Raw genomic sequence first — 12,019 nt, forward strand, 5'->3', positions numbered from 1 at the left:
GCCTGGGGCTCTCCTTCTTCAGTGTGTCTGTCACGTACTGTGCCTGCTTGTGGGAAAGCGGGCGTTCCTCCAACAGTGCCTTCTCCGTGCCTTCGGGAAGGGGCGTGCCCCAGGATGTCCCAGCTGTGCCCCTGAGGCCTCTGCCAGGCCAGCCAGCCAAAGGTCATCCTGGCATTCAGGCTCTTGACTGCCTCACGAAGACGCAGGTTTGTGTGTCCCTCCCTTCAGGATGCCTTTACTCTCGGAAGTTCTCACGTGCTAGGCACACAGTATCCTAACAGCAGAAATGAAGACCAGAGCCCCATCTCCATCCCGGCACTGGAGCTTGCTCAGGACTGTGCTGTGCTGCCCAGACATCCCTAGCAGCTTCTGCCATACACAGAAATGGGCTCCTTTCCTCTGCGTGGTCCTCACTGTGGTGTGGGCCTGGTGCTGCCATCAAGACACTCAAGGTGACAGGTCAGGAAAATGGGTGTCCATGAGAGATGCCACCAACAACAGAGAAGACAGGACCACCACCTGCCTTGGAGGCAGCTGCCGGGCTCCTCCATTCTATCCCCGGGGGTGTCTGGTCATCCTCAGCAGGCTTGGTGGCAAGCTCTGCTTCCTTCCCTCAGGAATGTGAGGTTGTGTCAATGCCCAGACCTCCACCTCCCCATCCCCAGTGGCTGCAGCCACAAATGGGGACTTTTATAAACGCATGGACTGAAGATGTCCTCAGAGGACTCTGTGACACTGCTGTGCCCAATCTGAGTCTCTGGTTCCCAGGCAGCAACTTCCTACCCCCTGTCCATAGCACAAAGCTCAGGAAAAACATCACACGCATTTACACACATGCCTTCAGCTGCCTACGGGGGCCACAGGGTAAGTCTAGAGCGAAAGTGCTGCCACACTCACGAGTCTAGACTCTTACGGAAGGGACTTGTTTGTTTGTTGGGAGTTGACCGAATCTCACTACCTGGCCTTGAACTCAGAGAGATCTACCTCCCAACAGCACCTGCCCGTTTTATGTGTGTAGAATGTTTACATTTATTTTGTGTTTGGCCTCTAACTCACTGTGTAGTTGTCTCAGTCAGGGTTTCTATTCCTGCACAAACATCATGACCAAGAAGCAAGTTGGGGAGGAAAGGGTTTATTCGGCTTACACTTCCATACTGCTGTTCATCACCAAAGGAAGTCAGGACTGGAACTCAAGCAGGCCAGGAAGCAGGAGCTGATGCAGAGGCCATGGAGGGATGTTCTTTACTGCCTTGCCTCCCCTGGCTTGCTCAGCCTGCTTTCTTATTGAACCCAAGACTACCAGCCCAGGGATGGTATCACCCACAAGGGGCCCTCCTGCCTTGTTCACTAATTGAGAAAATGCCTTACAACTGGATCTCATGGAGACATTTCCTCACCTGAAGCTCCTTTCTCTGTGATAACTCCAGCCTGTGTCACGTTGACACACAAAACCAGCCAGTCAGGGATGACTTTGAACTCCTGACCCTCCTGCTTTCACATCCCAAGTTGCCAGATGTGCACTACCTGGCCAGGCTGAGAAGGGCTCCTTTTCATTTCCTATTTTGAGTGGTTAATAAAATGAAGTGGCCAGTCTGTTCTTCATAGGTCCAGACCAGCCAGGTCTGCACAGTGTGGGAGGGGGCTGGAGAGGTGGCTCAGTGGCTAAGAGCAGTGAAGGACCCAGGTTCAGTTTCCACCACTCATATGGCAGCTTCCAGCTGTCTGTAATCCCAGTCTTGGGGAATTCCATACCTCTTCCGGCCTCAGTGGCCACCAGGCACACACATGGGCTATATATACATAGACAAAACACACACACGAAGTAAAAACTGTTTTCAAAAAACCTGATTGTGTTTATGTTGCTCTTACATGATCTGCTTACTGGCTATTTATTACCAAAACATGCTGTGTAGACTGTGACAGTGTCAGGGTGCTGTCCCAGTGAGGCAGGGCTCGGTGCCACCTGTGGTCGGTCATCTGTATCTTTGGTCCCATACAGTCCTCTTTCTCTGCTGTGTCATTTTTTTCCACTATAAATCAGGATTAGGGGCTGGTGAGATGGCTCAGCGGTTAGGAGCGCCGACTGCTCTTCCAAAGGTCCTGAGTTCACATCCCAGCAACCACATGGTGGCTCACAACCATCTGTAATGAAATCTGATGCCCTCTTCTGGAGTGTCTGAAGACAGCTACAGTGTACTTACATATAATAAACAAATAAATAAATAAATATAAAAAAAAAATAAATAAATCAGGATTAATAGTGTCAGTGGGGAAGGTGTCACTCGGGACAGTGCCAGCCTCTCCTCTTTGATACGAATGTGCCTCTTCTGTCCTGGGTGGTAATAACTGGTGCTCTTCTTTTGGAATTATGTGTGTGATTCTGTCAGCTCCTGACCGGATGAGGAACTTCACAATATCTTTGTTTTGAGATGTCCAGGACCTAGGGTGGCGCCACACGGGGACAGAGTCAAGAACTCAGCCCTCGGGAGCATGAGGGTTGTGTCTGGAGTACGTTCTTGAGCAGGGCCCCAAGTGGCTTCCACCTATAAACAAATGTCAAACTAGGCCAAGCCTTCTTCAGGACAAAGCTACCTCCTACACGCCCTCCTCTGTGACCTTCTGCAGGGAGCGGGTCCAGGCTCTCATGGCTACAGGCTGCTGCCTGTTGCTGTGGTGTATAACCTGTGGCTATTCTTCCTCTCCCCACTCGTCAGAGAGACGTACATCAGTGGTCCTCCTGGCCCCCGACAGCCTTCACCCTTTTCAGTTGTTCAAGTTCAGGGAACAGTTTTCAGTGGGTGCAGCCAGCACCACCAATCTGTCCAGTGGAGATATTCAACCTCGGAGCTTGTTACCCAAAAGGTGCTGTTGCCCAAGAAAGCACAAGGAGGGTAGGTACAGATACTCAGGGTTTGCAGTACTCCATAATACAAGAGCTGGTGATTATGCACGTGCCCTGGCCCTACACAGGGTCAAAGAGCCTCTATCTCGGGCTCCCCAGTGTCCACTGAAGTTTCAGTCATCTTAGGCTGTGCAAAGGTCCCCTGAAGGACATCCTAAAATGTCCTTGCACCATCTCACTTCAACAACATGAAAAGTTGCTTAAATTACAGGCTCATAAGCTGCTCAGCGGGCGCAGCCAAGTAGATTTGAGAGAGTATTTTGGGGGCTCCCCACTCCCCCACATCTCAAGGCAGAACAGAAGCCTCTGTGTCCTGCCCAGGGACATCACATGGCAATGAGGCCTGGATGATCCCCAAACTGACCTGGGAATGACCCAGGTCCCCTTTTGAGGCCTGTGACCCCTGGGCTTCTGAGGGTGCCTCTGTTGACTACATACAAACCTCAAGTGCCTAATTACCATCCTGGCCACAGCCTCTGCTCAGCTGTACTGGCACCAGCCAGGAACATCCTTCCCACAGAGAGAGATGAAAAACACGGCGGCCCCAGATTGTGCACACCTCAGCCCCAAGAGGGCAGTGGGAGGCCAGCATACAACATAAAGTCCGTTGACCATTGAAGCCTTGGAGAGCACTCAGCGGGAGTTGGGACTGAGGAGACAGGAGAGGGGGCAGGGCGGGGCACAGATGACACAGGCAGAGATGAGTGAGGGGAACAGAACAGCAGTAGGGTAGGGGTAGGGGTGGTGTGTCAGTAAGAGCTAGCATTCTGCTGAAGAGAGATGAGCAAGGGAAAGAAGGACCAACTGAGAGAGCCCCAGTTAGCACTAACACCCAGTGCCCAGACTGTGACCCCTGAGTGACAGGTTAGCCCCAGTTAGCACTAACACCCAGTGCCCAGACTGTGACCCCTGAGTGACAGGTTAGCCCCAGTTAGCACTAACACCCAGTGCCCAGACTGTGACCCCTGAGTGACAGGTTTTCTTGAAGAACTGGCTAGCCGGGCGGGCGGTGGTGGTGCACGCCTTTGATCCCAGCACTTGGGAGGCAGAGGCAGGCTGATTTCTGAGTTCGAGGCCAGCCTGGTCTACAGAGTGAGTTCCAGGACAGCCAGGGCTATACAGAGAAACCCTGTCTTAAAAAACCGATAATAATAATAGTAATAATAATAATAATAATAATAATAATAAAGAACTGGATAGGAAGGGCACAGTGGAAGCAAGGCTCAGAAGTGCACCCAAATGACTGACATCCCGGGTAGGCAGAGCTTACCAGAGGAACCAACTAAAGAGCCCTCACAACAGGAGCAACATATTTAACGTCGCAATAGATTCTAGCATGTAAATCAATATCCGTGAATCCATGCTGATGCCCATATGAGACAGCACAGTAAATGGGAAAGAGACAAATGGGGAGCATTCATCCCTCACATGGGGGTGGGGGGGTGGGGAGCACTCTCATCCCTCACACGGGGGGGGGGGAAGCACTCATCCCTCACACGGGGGTGGGGGAGCACTCATCACACACATGGGGGAGCACTCATCCCTTATGCGGACACCTCCTGTCCTCAGGTCAGCTCACAGCCAGAGGGCAGATGGCCCTCAAACCCTGCCACATATCACTTAAGAGGCTTCTTCTGAGCAGTGTGTGCTTGGTCATTTGTTACCATGTCAACATCACTGAGCATGTTTAAGACAGTTACGACATCACTGTGCAGCAGACTCACGTGGGACCACTTGGGAACTGCTTCCCCCATCCCCCATAGGTGGTGGGGCTGCCCCCTCATGGGGAGTTTGCAGCAACTCCTTCCTGAGGGATGAACCCGGCTGAATGAATGACATCAGACAACAAAGACATAAACCTCCAAGGTAAGTCCCGGATTCTCTCCCAATCCCTTCCTAAGACAGATTCTCTGTGTAGCCCTGGCTGTCCTGGAACTCCCTCTGTAGACCAAGCTGGCTTCAGACTCAGAGATCTGCCTGCCTCTGCCTCCCCAGTGCTGGGATTAAAGGTGTGTTTCTCCGGTATCTGGCTAAGTCACAGCTTAAGGGAATATAAACTTCGCCATGATTGACGTGGCAGTCCACCTCAGAAAAAACCCAGCCATGGACTGATGGTTAGAAAAATATGAGCCAAGTCCTAACTAGCAGCACTGCACCAGATAGCCCCTCGTCCCAAATCTTGAACAGCCAGGAGGAAATAGTCACTAAACATCATGTCCTGCCTGGATAAAATCTTTGGACTGGCAATATTAGGAGAAACGCAGTTGTGAGAACCATTTATTAAATCTTTGAGTTTTTGTTTTGTTTTGTGTGACAAGATCTCACATGGTGAATTCAGGCTGTTCTAAAACTTGTTATGTGGCTGAGGCTGGCCTTGAACTCCTAACCTACTTGCCTCTATCCCCTAATTCCTGGGATTACAGTCCTATGCTATGATCTCTACTCTTGGTTAAATCTGATATAAAGGGCCCTTAACTCCTCATGAGTGGTGGCAGCATACGTTGTTATGGTAGAAGTTGGTGACAAATCTCAGAACACACTTCTGTCTCCACAATATTTCTATGACTCAAAATACCCTAAATTTAGAATCTTATTGTTAAAAAAATGGGGTACAGAGCTAAACAAAGAATTCTCAACTGAGGAATACCGAATGGCTGAGAAGCACCTAAAAAATGTTCAACATCCTTAGTCATCAGGGAAATGCAAATCAAAACAACCCTAAGATTCCACCTCACACCAGTCAGAATGACTAAAATCAAAAATGCAGGTGACAGCAGATGCTGGCGAGGATGTGGAGAAAGAGGAACAGAACACTCCTCCATTGCTGGTGGGATTGCAAGCTGGTACAACCAGTCTGGAAATAAGTTTGGTGGTTTCTCAGAAAACTGGACATAGTACTACCTGAGGACCCAGCTATACCTCTCCTGGGCATATACCCAGAAGATGCTCCAACTTGTAATAAGGACACAATGTTCATAGCAGCCTTATTTATAATAGCCTGAAGCTGGAAAGAACCCAGATATCCCTCAACAGAGGAATGGATACAGAAAATGTGGTACATTTACACAATGGAGTACTACTCAGCTTTTAAAAATAATGAATTTATGAAATTCTTAGGCAAATGGATGGATCTGGAGTATATCATCCTGAGTGAGGTAGTTACAAAAGAACACACATGCTATGCACTCACTGAGAAGTGGAAATTAGCCCAGAAGCTTGAAATACCCACGATACAATTCACAAACCATATGAAACTCAAGAAGAAGAAAGACCATACTTGTACCCATCTTAGAAGGGGGAACAAAACACCCATGGAAGGAGTTACAGAGACAAAGTGTGGAGTAGAGACTGAAGGAATGACCATCCAGAGATGGACTCACCTGGGGATCCATCCCATTTACAAACATCAAATCCAGACACTATTGTGGAGGCCAACAAATGCTTGCTGACAGGAGCCTGATATAGCTGTCTCCTGAGAGGCTCTGCCAGTGCCTGACAAATACAGAAGTGGATGCTCACAGCCATCCACTGGACTGAGCACAGGGCCCCTAATGAAGGAGCTAGAGAAAGGACCCAAGGAGCTGAAGGGGTTTGTGCCTCATAGGAGGAACAACAATATGAACTAACCAGTACCCCCAGAGCTCCTAGGGACTAAACCACTAAACAAAGAGCACACATGGTGAGACTCATGGCTCCGGCTGCATATGCAGCAGAGGATAGCCTAGTCGGACATCAATGGGAGGAAAGGCCTTTGGTTCTATGAAGGCTCTATGCCCCAGTGTGGGGGAATGCCAGGACCAGAAAGCGGGAGTGGGTGGGTTAGTGAGCAGGGGGAGGGGATAGGGGAAGGGTGTTTTTCGGAGGGGGAACCAGCAAAGGGGATAACATTTGAAATGTAAATAAAGAAAATACCCAATTAAAAAAACCACACACACACACATTCCACGTCTGACAAGCAGGAAGGCCGGTGCTCTGACTGCCTGAGACGGGAGCACAACCCCCTACCTGTCACCCATTCACTTCCTTCCCGAGAGCCACCTGACCCATTCACAACCTAGGCCTCAAGAGTGCATCAGGAAGGATAGGGTCGTGGCTTTGCTGAGACACGTGACTACCGTTCCTCGAGAACAAGGCAGGCGTGGAACTGTTGGCAGCGTGCCTGGTAGGCATCGTTCTGCCTCAGGGATCCCATGATTGGGTTTCAAAGCTCACTTCCAGACTGTCTGATGATTGATATTCTCTTATTTCCTCCACGAGAGAAAGCAGTAACTGGAGGGACACTTGCAAAGGCAATATTTAGACATTGGCTTTAATAAAGGCAGGAGGGAGGGCAAGACATTTCCTTCCTTGTTCTTGTTTGGAATGAATAGTTCTAAAATAACATGTTAAGAGACATATAGATGTGATGACTACAGTTCTGGGTCAAGAGCTCTGTCTATCAGGTACATGGAAGGGGGTGGGGAGGCAAGGCATCAGACTTGGCCAATGGGTTGGAAGGCCTGTAGTTTGCTCGCCAGGGGTGTCCAGGAAGCCTATGAGAGATTAAGCTGAGTCCAGTGCTGGGACTGTGGGGGGCACAGCAACCAGAAGGATGGAGGAGGCAGAATGGGTCCCGGGATCAGAAACACAGGGTGGGAGTTGGGGGGCACTTTCAGGGGCCCGTGGGTATGAGACACTGCCAAGGAGATATGACAAAAGTGAAGGGGCAGAGTGTAACGGACACAACCCACGTTGCACCAACAGCCACAAGAGTAAACAGCACATGGCCCCCGTGGATGGTGGGATATCATTTAGCCTCTTAAGAAAAAACAGTATGGCTGCGCCTTGATATGCTCAGTGAGACAAGACAGTCAAAGAAAGAATCCCTTGACCGGGCATGGTGGCGCACGCCTTTAATCTCAGCACTCGGGAGGCAGAGGCAAGTGGATTTCTGAGTTCGAGGCCAGCCTGGTCTACAGAGTGAGTTCCAGGACAGCCAGGGCTACACAGAGAAACCCTGTCTTGAAAAAAGAAAGAAAAGAAAGAAAGAAGGAAAGAAGGAAAGAAGGAAAGAAGGAAAGAAGGAAAAAGAAAGAAAGAAAGGAAGGAAGAAAGAATCCTGAAGGCTCCCAGTACTGTGAAGACACCAGAGCAAGTCCATAGAGAGAGTGACAGGGGCTGGGGAGTCTACTTCAAATCCCTCAACAAACCTTGGTTTGGGAACTGGAGAGATGTCTTGGTGGGTAAGAGCAGTTGTTGCTCATGAAAAGAACCTAGGTTGGCTTTCTAGAACCCACAGGGTGGATCACAACCATCCATACCTCTTGTTCCAGGGGATCTAATGCCTTCTTTGACCTCCTCAGTGCTCTCTCTCTTGCTCTCTCTCTCTCACACACACACACACATGAGTAAATAAATATAAATAAATCTTTTTTTAAAAAGTTGGGTCAGCCAGGCGTGGTGGCGCACGCCTTTAATCCCAGCACTCGGGAGGCAGAGGCAGGTGGATTTCTGACTTCGAGGCCAGCCTGGTCTACAGAGTGAGTTCCAGGACAGCCAGGGCTACACAGAGAAACCCTGTCTTGAAAAACCAATAATAATAATAATAATAATAATAATAATAATAATAATAATAATAAAGTTGGGTCATTGAGATGCCTTGTTAAGTAAGGGGCCTCCACCCAAGCCTGACAGCCTGACCTATCCCCCCCACCCCCCCAGAACTCACACTTCGGAAGGATAGAGACTCCCACAAGTTGTCTTCTTATCTACAGATATGCAGGACTCCTGAGAGCATCCCAGGGCAGAGCACTGGGAAGCAGAGACAACAGAGACAAATGTGGGACAGGGACTGCAGAAGCAGGGAGACCGGGAGGAGTTGGCCAGCCAAGAAAGGCCGGGCTTGGAGAGTCTGTGAAATCTTCAGCACCAAGGAAAGATCCCAATGAACAAAGCCGGAGCTCTGCAAAATCAGGCGGCAGGAAGAGGAGGTTCCAACACCTTCTGAACTGCAGATGGTGCCTGCTGCTCACTGCTGCTGGGAGCTGCTTACATCAGCTACCAAGCTTCAAGAAAGTGGTGAAAGCTTGGAGCAATAGAAAATCGAGAGACGTTAGTCTCTGGCATAACCTTGAATTAGCCATGGTCTAGGCCACCCAGCTCTCAGGAGCCATAAGCCTCTGGGTCTACCAGCCACACCCCTAAGCTTTGGGAACACTGAGGCTAAGATCTGCCAACCCTAGGATGGAATATCATGATTCCTGTCAAAGCAAGGAAGGAGTGGCCAAGTGGGTGCTAACAATGACATCACCAAGCTCCCACCCATGTGTGCAATGTGAGATAGGCAAAAGGCGACATTGGGTCCACTTGAAGGCAGAGGCTGGCTACTACACCCACCCACCCACCTACCCCCACTCTTCCCAGCACTAGACCTGCGCTAGCAAGCTCTTAAGCCCAATGGTAGATATCTCTGCCCTCTGGGGCTGATGCCTCCAGGAGCCAGGCAGTGAACAGACCAGGCCCAAAACAGATGGCAGAGCGGGGAGGAGCCGCTTGGAGTGTGAATGAGGCGATGCTGAGTGAACAGGGAGTCAGGGGCGAGGGATGTTTTTTAGAGATGAAGCAAGCGTTTGCAGAGAGATCCGAGACATAGGCTTTCAACGAATCAGAAGACAAGACACCACCACCCCCATCATGCCCCCCCCAGCACGTGTGTGTGCGCGCACACACACACACGCACACACACAGTGGGTGCAAAGGTCCTGTGGCAAGAGGGCATCTGGAGGCCGTCAGAAGAGGTCAGGGGCTCTACCAGATGGGGGAAGCAGGCAGGAACAAGCAGGGTGATGATGTCAGAGCAGAGCAAGATGCCACGGGCTGAGGAGAGGAGCTTGGATTTGTCTTCCAAGCACATGAAGCACCTTTTCCAGAGTGTGACGTGGGCGGTGACATCTCAGTCATCTTTGGAACGGATGGCCTGGCTCTGATTCAGCAGGTTGCCTGTTGGAAGCCAGGGTGGAGGTAAAGACTGCGTAGGAAGTGCTTTGGGATTTGGACTAGTGGTTCTCAACCTTCCTGATTCTGGGACCCTAGACCTCTGGCCTAGGGCAAAGCGCCATAGACTCACTGGCTATAAAGTGCCAGCTCCAGCCCTAACTGGTAGCACTACCCTGGGGTTGCTGTTTAATGACACATCATAGCCTCTGCCTCCCTGGTCATGGGGCCAACTCTGTTATAAACAATAATGTGGCGGCAGCAGGAGTAAGGAGGGACCCATGCTGAGGTGTCCCTCTGAGAAATCACGCCATGGGACAGACCTGATGTAAGGGAGGTTTATTTGGAATGGAGGGGAGGGGACTGAGGACCTGGAGAAGGAGTAGAGGCAGACAGAGCCACAGGGCAGAGAAAGCAGGGATAGAGAAGGACAGAAAGAGAGACTGGCCAGGAACACGTGAGAACAGAGAAGGGGGAGGGAAAAAGAGGGGGGGGGAGAGGAGTTAGACAGGAGATGGGGAGAGTGGGGAGAGACAGAGAAAGGGGCTGGGGTACTTCTCTTATATGCTGTCAGGTGATGAGAGCCATATGATGACCTAATCTGTTGCTCGGTCGCTGGGAAGAGTCTAGCAAAATTGTCTGTAAGCCAACAAACTCTCCTGTGGCTTCTCCCCTGTTCTTTCGTCTGCTCCTTTGGAGTTTTGTTAAAACCACTTCCAAAACTCTCGAGCCCAGTTGGCCTGCAGCTCACCATCCTCCTGCCTCTGCCTCCCCAAACGCTGGAGTTTCAAAGTCCTGCTACCATGTCCGGGCCTCCTCTGCTTCTATCAGATCACTTGACAGTGGATTTGGGGGTCACCTAGACAATCCCCAGTGAGCTTATCTCAAGTTTTTTTTTAACTCAATTATAACTACAAGGACCCCCATCCTAGCTGGGTATGGGAGAACACAGTTAAAATCCTAGCACTCGGGGGCTGAAGCAGGACACAGTTCTAAACAAACCAAAAAAGATTCCTATCCATCTAAGAGTATATCTGTAGTGTCAAGTAGACATTTACCAAACTATAGGAGACCTGGAAGAAACTCCCAGAGCCAGATAGGCAAAGGCAGGGCACCTTGGGAGGAGGTACCAGTTAGAATTGGCAGAGTCAAGGGGACAAGGGTCTGGAGCCAGAGCCCCTAGAGCCACCCATTCCTGAACCAGTTCTTTTGTCCCCAATTTGCTCCACATTTCTCTGAGATTTCCTTTCCACATAGGGACATCATTTAGGAGAGGCCCAGAGACCTCAGAACAGATAGAAGATGGGGCCACCCGAGCTTTGAAGCTGATCTCAGAGGGCCTACGAATGCAATACGTTTCTCTCTTCTTGTCTAACAGGAGAGCATCGATCTTCTCCCTAGGGACCGAACCGACCTTCCTTCTAATGCAGCATGAACTAATGTCATGCATTAATATTGTAAACCTGACGGGCTGTAGGATCTCCTAGGAAACAAGTCTCCCAGCACACCTGTGAGAGATTATCTAGATTAGGTTAGCCTCTGGACACGCCTCGAAGGGATTATCCAGATTAGGTTAATTGAGATAGGAAGACCCATTTTTAACTAACTGTGGGCAGTACTGTTCCACGGGTTGATAGGGAGTTTGTTCCACATAGCTAAACACCCGGGAGATGCTACTGTCTTGTGGCTGCGCACTCTCTGTCTCTAGGGCTTTCTCGTGTCAAGGTCCTAACCCCCGCCCTCCCACCCCCCAACCCACGGACCCATCTCAAGCTGGTGCAGAATCTAATCTTCTCCCCAAACCACCCAGACCCCCGAGAGCAACAGGGTATGGATAGACACCAGCTGGGAGTTGAGGGAGGGAACTTTGCCTTCAAAGCAGGGAGTCACCCACCCTCTCCTTTAGAGGCATCATCTAAACCTCAGTGTCCGCGTGCAAACAATAAATAGACTGTAATCCTAACGACACCGAGGGACTAGAGAAACCCGCGGGGAAGGGGCTGGAGACCCAGCCGCTGGGGCGGGGGCTTGGGGTGGGAGGGCGCTGGTTTTGAACTCTGTCCCTTGGCCCAGCCAGTTTCCACATTGTCACTCCACATTGTCTCCTACTTAGGTATTATTTTCTCTGGACCTCAGTTTCTTTGT

The sequence above is a fragment of the Mus musculus genome, chromosome 5 (assembly GCF_000001635.26).
Source record: "Mus musculus strain C57BL/6J chromosome 5, GRCm38.p6 C57BL/6J".
Lineage (NCBI taxonomy): Eukaryota > Metazoa > Chordata > Mammalia > Rodentia > Muridae > Mus > Mus musculus.